This window comes from Pleurodeles waltl, chromosome 1_1, assembly GCF_031143425.1.
Source record: "Pleurodeles waltl isolate 20211129_DDA chromosome 1_1, aPleWal1.hap1.20221129, whole genome shotgun sequence".
NCBI classification, from domain to species: domain Eukaryota; kingdom Metazoa; phylum Chordata; class Amphibia; order Caudata; family Salamandridae; genus Pleurodeles; species Pleurodeles waltl.
The window spans coordinates 698226490-698239588 of NC_090436.1; positions in this window are offsets into that span (position 1 = coordinate 698226490).

Below are 13099 nucleotides of genomic sequence, written 5' to 3' on the forward strand. Positions count from 1 at the left end.
CTCCCACGCCCTCATCCAGGACCACCCCAATTGCTCTGAAAAAACGTTTCCTCTCCCGTGCTGACCTCTTCCAACCCACTGGCCCACCCCGTCTGGGCCCTAAGCGTGCACACCTCCTTGCCCTTTCCACTCCTTCCATTTCACAGCCCACACCTGTCCGCTGTTCACATTCCCGAGCCCCTTCCCCAGAGAAGAGGAAGCCCCTTGCAGAGCAAAGTCCATCTGGCTCCACCCGCTCAAAACACCCCCCACCTTCCTAAGCCAAACCCACACCCCCTCCACCTTCCAAGTGCAAGTCCAACCCCCACTCCCATCACAAATCCCCACCCCCACCACCCCCTGCCCTGTTCCGTGAGGTTCCTGGATGCACCATTGTTGCCCCATTAGGTGGAATACCGAGCACTTTTGGGAGTTAGGTTGGAGCCATTGCGGAGCCATGGAACGTCTTGCGATACAGACTGGCCATTGGCCTTGCTGGAAATAGTTGGCTCTGTGAGCTGTAATAAATATTTATATGTGGTCTGTGTTTTGGTGGCACACTGTTAAACCCTGGTCTTTCGTTTCATTGTTTGTGGGTGTGGGGCATTTGTATGTACTATGGTCAGGTTGGATTTGCCTTGTGTCGGGTAAGTACCTCTTGCTGTGGGGTGTATGGGTTGTGCTGCTGTGAAGGGTTGGGGCATTACTGGGTGGGTGGGCATGTAGCTGTGCCCTTTCCTCCCTTGTTTCGTAGGTTGAAGTACTTACCGTCATCGTCTTCGTCGGTGGTCTCAGTCGTTGAGGTATATGGCAAGGAGCAGGGCTGGCATGATCTGCAGCTCTCTATCCATGTCTGCTTCGACACGTTGTGTGGGCCTCCGGTGAGTGTTTCATTAGATTTGGTTCATTTCTGCCTGGACTTGCGTGGCGGTGGTTCCCACCCCGGAACTGGTGGCGGACTAGTGGTTCATTATTTGATGGGCGGGTTGGGCCTTATCGTTGGCCTGAGGGCGGACTCTGCCATCGTCGTCAGCACTCCTCTACTGGTGGGTCATTTTCTGGATGACTGTGTTTCGATTAGTTCATTATTTGGGGGTCCGGACGTCTCCCCTGTTGGTGGTTTTTACAGCCAGCGGCGCGGTAGGGACCGCCGTGTTCATAATGAGGGCCTATATGGTTGTGGATGTGAATAATTTTATGTTAGTTCTTTTAATGTTGTGTATTTTATTTCCTTTTTGTAACAATATTTTTGTAGGCAATATTGTGTGTTTTAGTATTTTTAATATTGTGTATCTATTTAAATAGAAGACAATGGGCCTGATTACAACTTTGGAGGAGGGTGTTAATCCGTCCCAAATGTGACGGATATACCACCCGCCGTGTTACGAGTCCACTATATCCTATGGAACTCGTAATACGGTCGGCAGGATATCCGTCACATTTGGGACGGATTAACACCCTCCTCCAAAGTTGTAATCAGGCCCAATATTTTCTTTTTATATTTTTGTTTTCAATTTTGGTAAAAATTGATATTTTTGACAGTGATATTTTTCCATCAATATTTGTGTTTCTTTAGTTAAGTATAAGTTGCTGATATTATTGCTTTTCCAATATTTTTGTTAGTCAATATAGTTTTCCACGCTATTCTGTCATGAAGCACTTGTTGAATGGCAGATAAAATTGGCAACACCCAAAAACATTGCGCCCCCTTAATAAGGTCAGAAATGGCCAGTCTATGATGGCAGCTATTTTTTGGGGTCCATAGATAGGACCTGAGTAAACAAGTGATGTTCTAGGGACTCAACATCAGTTTTTTTTTCAAATTCACACTTCTCAATTTTAAATTAGAGATGTTTTTGTCATAGACAAATGTGGACTGATTTTGCAGGATGACAATGCTCTTGAAGAGTTTTTGAATAAATCTGTATGCCATACAAATAAACAACTACATTCTGGTTCAATAAGGCAAAGGAAATGCTATTTATGAACCTCTGGAAGAAGACTGGGGCATTATAAAGGCCAAAGGGCATCACTCTGTACTCAAAATAGCGACCTGGTGCTCAAAAGACTGTTTTCCATTCATCACCATATTTAATGCAAAGAAGATGGTAAGCCCTGCGGAGGTACAATTTAATGACAACTGTAGCTCTTTTCACCAATTCAAAAATACATTTAATGAGAGAAGGAGGTAATTGATTTTGATGATGACTTTATAGGTAGGTTCTAAAGTATTATGACTTTTTAGGCACAAAAAGAGGTAGGCTGCAGCTGGTAACGTAGACATTGTAATCAGACCCTTACGAGATTTTTGTCAAGATCCAGTTTGAGCCTTTTTTCTCAGGCTTTGACAAGGAATAAATCCATCTAAATGAAATAACTGCTTCTGGTAGGAGTGGTACAATCTGAGTTTATATAAAGTGATAATGAGAAGACTATAGGCTTTTGAAATACATCCCCCAAATCTTATTATTGTGAGGAATTCATGATAAAGAAGCTATTGTAGGAGCAAACTACAGGAAATGCCACTTAAAAGGAAACAAATATGAGCCTGAGACAGATCAGTAGTCTGTGCACATTTTGATGGTAGTGAAACAGTTAATATGAGGGTTGTAGGTCTCTAACTATGGAATTCCAAAAATGACACAGTAGTTTAGAGAGTCTATGAAATCAAAGGAAATTATTTCATTATGTGAGCCTATTGTTACTTGAAGAAACACAGTCATTTGATTAACCCTTTGAGATAACAAGGGTGAACCTTCCCCGTTTTGGACTAGTTTCGGTATTTTCTTATGTCAGATAGGAGTCTGTTGTTTTTGGGCCCATTTAGCTTCAATGTACATTTCTCTAGCTCAAGAATCTAAAAGGGCAAGAGCAGAGATTGTAAAACAAGTTTTATTTGGAGCTGGACTGACAACAAGAATACACAAGTACAGGAAGGTTCTTTAGAACTGGAGATTCTGCAGTCTAGAATATTGTCTATTCGTGTTGTGCCCTCCCTTATAGAGTTTCCCTGAGTCAGAGATGGTCTGACGTAACTCTGCACAATATATACAAAGCCCATTTTCTATCTTTATTCTTTCTCTGATTCATATACACTAGCTGCACCAAGTTTCATAGACTCTTCTGAAGAAGCTGAGGTATATTAATTGGATAGATAGGTTTGTCTCTGAATAAAAATCTAGGCAAAGAAACTGAACTGCATTTCTTGCTTTTTGCCATTTTGCCTTTGTTTTTTATCCTCAAAGTTGTACTTGAAGTTTAATCAGTAAATCAAAAGTCATCTGTGTGTGTCTGACCCAAGTAGTTTGAGCAATCAACTTTCAAAAGCAAGCTACATTTGAGTTGACTTGAGTAATCTCATTTAGACCTTCTTTTAGAGCGTATTTGTGGTTTTGCCACTCAAACAGTTTTTTAATTTCTTGAAAAAACCTGAATGACTCTCCACACTAAAATCTCCAGCAAACACCAGAGGCAGGCCCAGTCTAGGGCAGCACTGGACAGCAACCTGACCAAGTAGCCAACATAAGTTCTATCTGTGGAAAATAACCTGGTTAAAAGGCAAAATATATGATGAGTCTGTTCAAACATTATTCCAGCTTTGACAGATTTGCAGAGAGAGAAGTGGCTGAGTTGCCTTCAGGAAGATCACAAGCAGGAAAGGTCATAATCAGGTGTAGCGCAGCATCAGTCAATCAATCTATCAATCAAGGTTCTTGTAGAGCGTGGCTAATCACTGTTCGGGTGTGAAGGCGCTAGGGGGCACTGCAGCTCAGTCGAAGCACTAGTTGACCGGGTCAGTCAAAGAGTCAGGTCTTGAGGTCCTTCCTGAATTGAGACAAAGAAGAAGATTGCCTGAGATGAAGACGAATAGAGTTCCAGGTCTTTGCGGTGAGGTAGGAGAAGGATCTTCCTCCGGCTGTGGTCTTGTGGATCCCTGGGATGGCGGTCAGGGCCAGGTGAGCAGAACGGTGTTGTCTGGCGGGCGTGTGGAAGGTGAGGTGGTTGAGGTATGCAAGTCCGATGTTGTGGAGGGCTTTCTAAGTGTGCATGAGAAGCTTGAGGGTTATTCTTTTGTTGATCAGGAGCCAGTGTAGGTTTCTCGGGTGCCCAGAGTTGTTCTTTTTTTTTTTTTTTTTTTTTTTTTTTTTTCGTCCTCATAATTATCACCCATGCTTTGGTAGAGGAAAAATGGTACCGGACGGGGGAAACGTAACCCTTGGGTCGTCCCGTTTGGTCTACGTTTTATTATTCTCCCAATCGTATGCCATCAACCAGGATATACTATTTTCTATGAAACCTAGTCATAACCAAAGCATCGCCCAGTATTGGGTAAGGGGAGTACTAATCATTGGACTTAAGTTGCACGAGGAGGAGACCAGACAGCAAAACAGTAATATACTATTGGTAGACATTTTCCCAGTTCATCCAGAAGTTATCCCTTCTAGAAAGGGGACCTCGTTGTTCCATTATGCACATTCGATTTACAGATATTTGCCAATCCTTAGAACGGGGGGGAAAGGGGTCAACCCATTTACGACAAATTTCTCGTCTAGCCAAAAGTATTAATACAAACAACAGGTGCTCCTGATGTGCTGACAATTTTTGATAATTCATACCCTGTTCACTGACCCCAAACACCACCATAGAAAGATCCAATTTTACGTTCACATTAAATATTATCTTTAAAGTGTTTCCTATCTCCTCCCAATATTCCCACAACTTTGAACATTGCCAAAACATGTGTATATCGTTTGCCTTATCGTCACCACACCTCGGACAGTTTTTCTGAGTTTTCCCGATAGCTGTTAATCTGGCCGGCGTCCAGTAAACCCTATGAAGTGTGAACAAATGGTTTTTCTTCAACTCTGCCGGGCTGGTCGTGAACCACAACTCTGAGCAGGACCTATTCCATAAAGATTTCACATCTAGAGTTGGAAAGATCCCCCCCCACTTCGACAAGGGAAGGGATGTCCCATCCCTTGTTGCTTCCAACAGAGCATGGTACCACAGAGCAACTTCCTTATTAATGATTTTCTGGTTTAATTTCCCTTCCCATATATTCCTTCCTATTTCTCCTATTTGTTGCGATTTAACCCAACTAGCTATCTGAAGATACTTGAATTTGGAGACTGTGCCTCCAGTCCCTTCATAAAGTGTCGACCAGCTTAACAGTTCTGGTCCTTCCATTATCTGGCCCCATCTTACAATCCCACTCACTCTCAAAGGAATTGATAATTTATCAGTGAAGCATTCAGGAGTGCCAGGTGAATCCCAAATGGGGGAAGAGCTGCAAAAATAGGGTATCTCTAGCACCTTCCGAAAGTGCATCCAAATGTTGCATGCATGTCTGAGTGTCTTCAAGCGTACCTTCTTGAAGTACTTAGGATGGCCGAATTTATATAGAAAATGATCTGCTTTTTCCTCGAGGTGTGCCGTTAAGGCTTTCCACGCCGGATCATATTCTGACTTCTTATTCAATAGGTTTCTAATGTTTTTTAATTGAAATGCCAGATAATACTTGAAGAAATCTGGAGACGCAATGCCCCCCCACTCTTTTTTTTTACTCATCTTTTTCCACGAGATCCTTACTCCTTTAGAGGCCCATACAAACGAGGATAAATCCCCCTGTAGTTTTTTAAACCAGCAGTTCTTAAACTCTAGTGGAATAGTGTTGAATAAAAAGGTGAATTTTGGGAGAATACACATCTTCAAAATGTTGGATCTTCCAATTATGGAAAGAGGGAGAGCGGCCCACGTCTTTAGCAATTTTTTGGTTTCTCTGTATGTTATGTTAAAATTTAGTTTAGGTACCTCATTTAGATCATTTGTTAATCGTATACCCAAATATCTGATCTCTTGTTTGACTAAAGGAGAAGCATAAGTCAAATTCCAACACATTATTTCTGTCTTTTCTGTGTTTACGCTGTAACCAGAAAGTTTACCAAATTGCTCCATCAAAGTATTGAACGCTAGTAGGGTAGAACTAACATCCTTGGTGTATAGCATAAGATCATCCGCATATAATGCTACTTTTTTTTCCCAGTCCCCACTTTGAAATGGAGTAATTTCCTTACTTAACCTAAGAGAAATTGCCAGAGGCTCAATATATAAGTTAAAAAGCAAGGGAGACAATGGACATCCCTGTCGCGTACCCCGCCAAATCCTAAATTCTTGTGATAACTGGCCGTTGACCAGAATTCTCGCTGAGGGGCATCTATACAATTCCCTGACTGTCCTAACAAAAGGAAATCCCAAGCCTCCTTTTTCCAGCACTAACCTCAAAAAAGACCAATTGACCCGATCGAAGGCCTTTGCTGCGTCAAAAGTCAGGATCGCCAGAGGGGTCTTTTCTTGTTCTGCCAGATCTATTGCAGCAAATAACTCATGTGTTACATCCTGGAGATACCTCCCTTTCATAAAACCCTTTTGATCCGTATGAATCAGATTGCCTATGGCACTCCCTAATCTCCTGGCTAAAATCCCTGTATAAAGTTTGTAGTCGGCATTCAACAGGGAGATGGGTCTGTAAGATGCACAAGACATTGGGTCCTTACCTGGCTTTAAAACTAGACAAATTATAGCCTCTCTCCAGGATTTAGGCGTCTGAGCCCCCTCAACCAGCATAGAATTAAATAATTCTAATAAAAAAGGACTAATAACTTCCCCCAAGACCTTGTACAATTCATTAGGTAGATTGTCTGGACCAGCGGCCTTTCCTTTTTTTAACGCTTTTATGCCTTCAATAAGCTCAGCCTCATTTATTTTACAATTTAATAGGGTCTTTTCAGAATCTTCTAGAGCTGGAAGGTGTAGTTTTTCTAGAAAATCACTAATCGACTCGTCTGAATTAACCAGGCTTTCTGAGTATACGTCTTGGAAAAAAGATACAAATGCCCCCTCAATCTCTTCTTGCTCCACACAAATCGTATTGTCCGATTTGACTGCTGAAATATATCTTTTAGAGAGGTCTGACTTAACCTTCCATGCTAGTAGCTTACTGCAACCTTCTCCATATTCATGGTGAGCATATCGGCTAGCTTCCCATTTTAACTTACTGCGATTTTCCAAAAAAGCCTCTAGCTTAGTCCGAACATTAACCTCTTGACATATCAAGTCCTCTAATAAATTGACCTTCTCTTCTGCTCGTGCTTTATGGATTGCAGCTTGCAAGGTTTTTAGAGATAATTCCATATCTCCCAATTTCTCTTTTTCTTCACGATGTTTGTATATTGCCAGGCTCATAAGCCTCCCTCTAATATAAGCCTTAAAGGCGTCCCAAACACACCATAAACTTGCCGTACCTTGGTTCAAAAGAAAGAAATCTCTTGTGTCTTTTTTTAATGCTTCTACTATAGAGTCGTCTAATAGTATAGCGCGATTAATTATACATCTAATACCTTTATTTACGACCCTGATATCCAAGTGTAATTTTACAGCTGAATGATCTGAGAGGTGAGCTGGATTGTGGGCTACCTTTCTGACCTCTGGGCATAAACTTTTATGTATTAAAAAAAAATCTATTCTAGATCTATGCCCATATTTTTTATTGTAAAATGTATATCTGTCTCCTTCGCCTCCTCTGCAGTGCCATATGTCTACCAATCCTAAATCTTGCATGGCTTGTTTCACCTGTGCCCTCATTTTAGGAGAGTTATCCGTACCTCGAGGGGTTGACTTATCGTGTACAGGGTCTAACAAAATGTTGAAGTCTCCGCCTAGTACCACTGGATATCTAGCTAGAAGTAAAATATTGAATAACTCTTGAAATGGTGTGGGATCATCTAGGTTAGGTCCATAATAGCCTGCCACCGTGACCCAATAACCACATACGCACAGTTCTACCACTACCCATCTCCCTCTAGGGTCAACTTGCACCGATCCTATCCTAAGCTTTATGGATTTTTTGATGAGAACTGCCACGCCTTTTATCACACTAGTTTGGGAGGAGCATACGCTAAGAGAAACCCAATTCAACCGTTTAACCCAGGTCTCCCACTCTGTTTGTTGGAGATGAGTTTCTTGCAATATGATAATCTCCTCTTCCGCCAATCTTAAATATTCAAAAATCTTCCTCCTCCTGCTTACCACTCTTAAACCATTCACATTCCAAGAAAGAAATTTCAATCTTAAATTCCCATACTTAGACATATCTGTCAGGAGAAAAGGAAAACGTCATAAGCACAGCGCACCCCCCTCCTAGGTAAACAACATATGAGGACTTTCTTATTTTTATCCTTTCAACCCACCTAACCCACCTAACCCAACCCAAACCCCCACACCCAGTGCCTTCCACCCCCTCCACCAACACCAACCCCAACTCCCACCCAAACCCAACCCCCCTACCCTGGGGAACCCTCCCTGATTCTACTAGGATAACCATCCTGTTATCCTAAATTCGAACTCCCCATCGGACGAGATACTTCCACTAGATCTTATTGTGACGCCTTAATCTGGTCTATAAATGCGCTAACCTCCCCCGGATCTCTCATGTTATACATTTTGTTCTTCCACATGATCCGGAGTGCTGCCGGAAACCTTAGCTGTACGGTAGCCCCAAGAGAACGAAGCTCACGCATAAAATTTCCCAATTCCCACTGTCTATCTAACGTTGCTTTAGACAAGTCCGATCTTATCCTGAAGGCCCAATCCCCCTTGGAAAAAACACCAACTTTAAGGGCTTCAGACAGAATTTTTTCCTTGATAGAGTACGTATTGAAATTTATCAGAATCCTCCTGGGATTCTTCCTCCCGGGATTTTTCTTGAACGGGTCACGATGGACTCTTTGAATATCCTCTTCCAGGTTAAACCCTGCTGTATTTGGGATAACCTCTTTTATCAAAGCAATCACATAGCCCTTAATATCTTCCCCTTCCAATCCCTCAGGAACACCCAAAAGCCTGATATTATTTCTCTGCATGTTATTTTCCAAAATCTCTAGTTTGTCCTGTAACAACTTTTCTCCACGTTTTAATTGTGAAATATCCTCAGATTGAGCTGCCACCCGCTCCTCATGGGCCGCCACCACAGTCTCGAGTTTACCCATCCGATCTGTTAACAAAGTGATTTTATTTTCCAAAGCCTCACATACTTCCCGAATCCTTGTTTGGTTATTTTCTGATGTCTCAAATTTTTCCCTAATCTCTTTAGTAAGAGAGATTAGCAGGGCCTGTACGTCCATACCATAAGACATTGTACCTCTGAGAGGGTTGCTCTCCACTTCTAACAAAGCCGATAATTTAGAGGAATCCTCTCCCTGTCCATCTAGATCCTTGTCTAATGGATTTAGGGGCGACCGCCTAGCCAAACGCATAGCTAAATTTGACATTTCTAAATCATCTGAGGTTAGTTGACTATTTGCCATATCCTGCGATGGAAAGGTAGTAGTCCGAAAATATCTTGTGATCAGTGATTCACTCCTCCCCAGAAGTTCAGGTTGGCCTTCCCCCAAGAGAGGAATAGGAGGGCCCACAGATGACAAAATTTGATCAGTCCCCTTTAAAGAGACTTCGCCGTGAGTCTTATATCCAGGATTTGTAACTGCTACAGTCTCTGATGAATAAACCTGGGGCTTATCACTCACACCCAGGGGGCCGGGCTTACAAGTCCTTGCACCAACCAGGTTTTTAACCTCTGCCCGTGCAACCCTGGGGCGGCGTTTGATTGGAGACATGCACCGAGAGGCTCTGCTGGTATCACGTTCTCCTCCCACCTTATTCCTGTTCAAATTACTCCTAGTGGAAAGCCCCGGAGTCTCCGGTAAACTCCCACGAAGAGAACAGCGAGAGGTATAAGATCTCCCTCGTCGCACACCCCTCACTGCTTCAGCCCAAATACTGGAATTTAAAGCTTGATTCCAGGGGACCCCCTGACCACCTCTCGCCGAAGCAATTTCGCCCCCCTCCTTGTTCGCCGTGATTTTTAATTAAATCTCCCGACCTGGGGCGGGGAGATCAATATAAACAAGTACACTCCAATAGTAACGTATTCCGAGACTGGATTTTCTAGGATCCTTCCGAGTCCTTCAAATAGCTACTCCAAGCCCGATAGGCAAATGATGCCCAGTGATGCCCAACTCGGTCTAATTCAAGGAGTAGAAACAACGTTGGAATAACTCTTAAAGCAAAGAAACAATGCTCAAAGTTAATGATAAGAGAGTTTAACATCAAACCTCTGTGGGTGACAGAAGAAGTCTCAAAAAAAAAAAGAAAGGCTCACAAAAAAAAAAAAAAAAAATCCTATGCAGATTCAACCTGCGATTGTTTTTTAAAGATCCGATGTTCAGGTTAATTAACGATTTATGGTATTCCTACCAATCTGGATTTATCAGTGTGTATCTCTCACGCAGGGAGCTCTGTCAACCTCAACACCGAGAGAGAAAAAAAAAAAAAACGCCATCAACAGCTCTTCCCGGCAAGAGGGACGACTCACCCGGGGCGCCGGTCTAGGAGCCCTGCACAATCCCAGTCTCTCCCCTAGTCTCTTCCCCGGCGTCTCTCCTCCAAACCTCTTCCTCGTCACAACAAGGGGGCCCCTCTACGGCCGCGGTGATCCTCTCGCGCGTCGATCCAACTGCGGGACTGCTCCGGCTCTCAGCGCGTCGTTTCCAGGTCAGGGGTCGCAGGTCGCGTCTCTCGTCCGATGGGAGTTCGCGGTCAGCGCTTCAACCGGCCGCCATGTTCCCCCATGACAACACATCCGAACACCATAAGCTGAATAGATACTCGCCCAGAGTTGTTCTTGCAGTGAGGTATGTCCAGGATAAGTTTGGTAGCGGCATTCTGGATTCTTTGCATCTTCTTTTGGAGCTTCTGGGTGGTACTTGTGTAGAGTGTGTTGTCGTAGTCAAGCCTGGGTGACTGTTCTTCTGGATTTGAGGGGGATCCACTTGAAGAACTTTCAGAGCAGGTGGAGCATGTGGAAGCAGGAGGAGGAGATGGTGTTGACTTGGTGGTTCACAGAGAGTGAGGAGTTGAGGATGATACCAAAGTTACGTGCGTGGTCGGTCAATGAGGGGGAGCTCTGACTGCTGCAGGCCCCTAGGAATCATTCCAGGTGCAGCAGTGGTGTAAAAAATGAGGACTCCCACCTTGTCAGAGCTGAGCTTGAGGCAGCTGTATTTCATCCAGGTGGCAACTGTCTTCATCCCATTGTGGAAGTTGTTCTTCGCAACTGCAGGTTCATCAGTGAGGGAGAGGACCAGCTAAGTGTCGTCATTGTAGGAGATGTTGTTGAGTCCGTGGTTTCTGACAGTGTCTGCTAGCAGGCCATGTAGATGTTGAAGAGGGTGAGGTTCAGGGAGGAGTCTTGGAGGATGCCATAGTTGATCTCTGTAGCTCTGGATGTGAACTGTGGGAGCCTGACTCTCTGGGTATTGCCGGTGAGGAAGGAGAGGATTTACTTTAAGGCTTTGCCGCGGATGCTGGTGTTGTGGAGTCTTGCACAGAGAGTGGAGGTTGTGAGACGGTGTTCAAGGCAGTCAGTAAGTCCATGAGGATGAGGGCTGTGGTTTCACCTTGGTCCAGTAGATTGCAGATGTCGTCTGTTGCGGTAAGGAGGTCAGTCTCAGTGCTGTGATTTCTTCTGAAGTCGGATTGGGATGGGATTCAGTATGCCATTGGTCTCTATAAATTTGGTGAGTTGTGCATTGATGGCTTTTTCAATGACTTTGGCCGGGAAGGGGAGCAGAGAGATGGATCTGTAGTTCTTGAGGTCCGATGGATCTGTGGAGGGTTTCTTCAGCAGGGAGTTGATCTCTGTGTATTTCCCATCTTCAGGGAAGGTGTGGCAGAGATCGGGTGTCGCTGGCTCTGTTGAAGATGTGATGGGGCATGGGACCGAGGGGGTTTCGGGGTGGATGGTCTTCATGAGTCATAGGGTGTCATCCGTGGTGAGATGGTCCATTTACTTAAGGTTGACTGGGATCTGGAAACTTTGGCGGCTGTGGTTGCGGGTGGGGCTGGTCGGTCCTGTGCAGTGAAGCTGTTGTAGATGTCGGTGACCTTGGGGTGGAAGAAGGTGGCAAGGTTGTTGCAGAGGACTTGAGAAGGGGGCATGTCTTTGGTGCTGGAGCTTGGTTTGGTGAATTCTTTGATCACAGTGAAGAGTTCTTCGTTGTTGTGTGCATCGGCGTTGATTCGTTCTTGTACGCAGTTTTCTTTTTGGCTCTGATGAGGTGGTGGTGCGATGTGATGGTGGTTTTGAGGGTTGTGTGGTCAGCCGGGGTCTTGTTTCTCCTCCATCTTCTCTTGAGATCCATCGGTGGAGGAGGGGTGCAGAAGTGGTGACGTCAGTGGAGGTTGGTAATGGTGTGTTGCAGAGGGTGGGGGCAAGTTGGTTTTCCGTGACCTTGTTCCAGCTTCTGTGCAGGTTGCGTGGTGGTGATGAGTTGGTTTGGTGAAGGAAAAGTGGATGCAGTGACGGTCGGTCTCTAGGAGTTTGGAGGTGTGGCTGAATGAGATGTTGCTGCTGGTGGAGAAGATGGGGTCGAGCATGTGTTCTAATGAGTGGATTGAGGAGGTGATCAGTTGTTTGAGTTTGATGCTGGTGAGGTTCTCCAATAGGGATGAGGTGTTAGAGTCCCTGGGGTTGTCCAGGTGGAAATTGAGGTAGTCAAGGAGGAGGTAGGCTGTGGAGGCGAGAGCATGATGAGGTTTGAAGCCGGCTATGAATTTGCTGAAGGTGGGATGGGGTCTGGGGGTTCCGCAGACGAGGGTGCCACTTAGGGTGGTGTTCAAGTTGGTCTGCATCTGGAAGTGGAGGTGCTCCATTTCTGGTGCATGGCCATCAGTGCTGGTAGGGAGGCGGAGGGTATTCTTGTGTACAATGGAGATGCCTCCTCCCAGTCGGTTGGTGCGGTCCTTATGGATGATCTTGTAGCTGGTGGGGATGGCGTGGCAAGGTTCCGTGCAGAGGTGGGGTTTAGCCAGGTCTCTGTGAGGAATGTGACATTGAAGTAATTGAGTCAAGCAGGTCCCAAATCTTCCAGCGTGTTTTTTGAGGAAGCGTGTGTTGAGCAGGATGCAGCTGAGGTGGTCATGTCTGGTCTTTGAGGGCTGTGTCGTTAGTGTGCATTGACAGGAGAAGGCACAGTTGTGGCAGGCAAATCATTCTTGGGTGTCG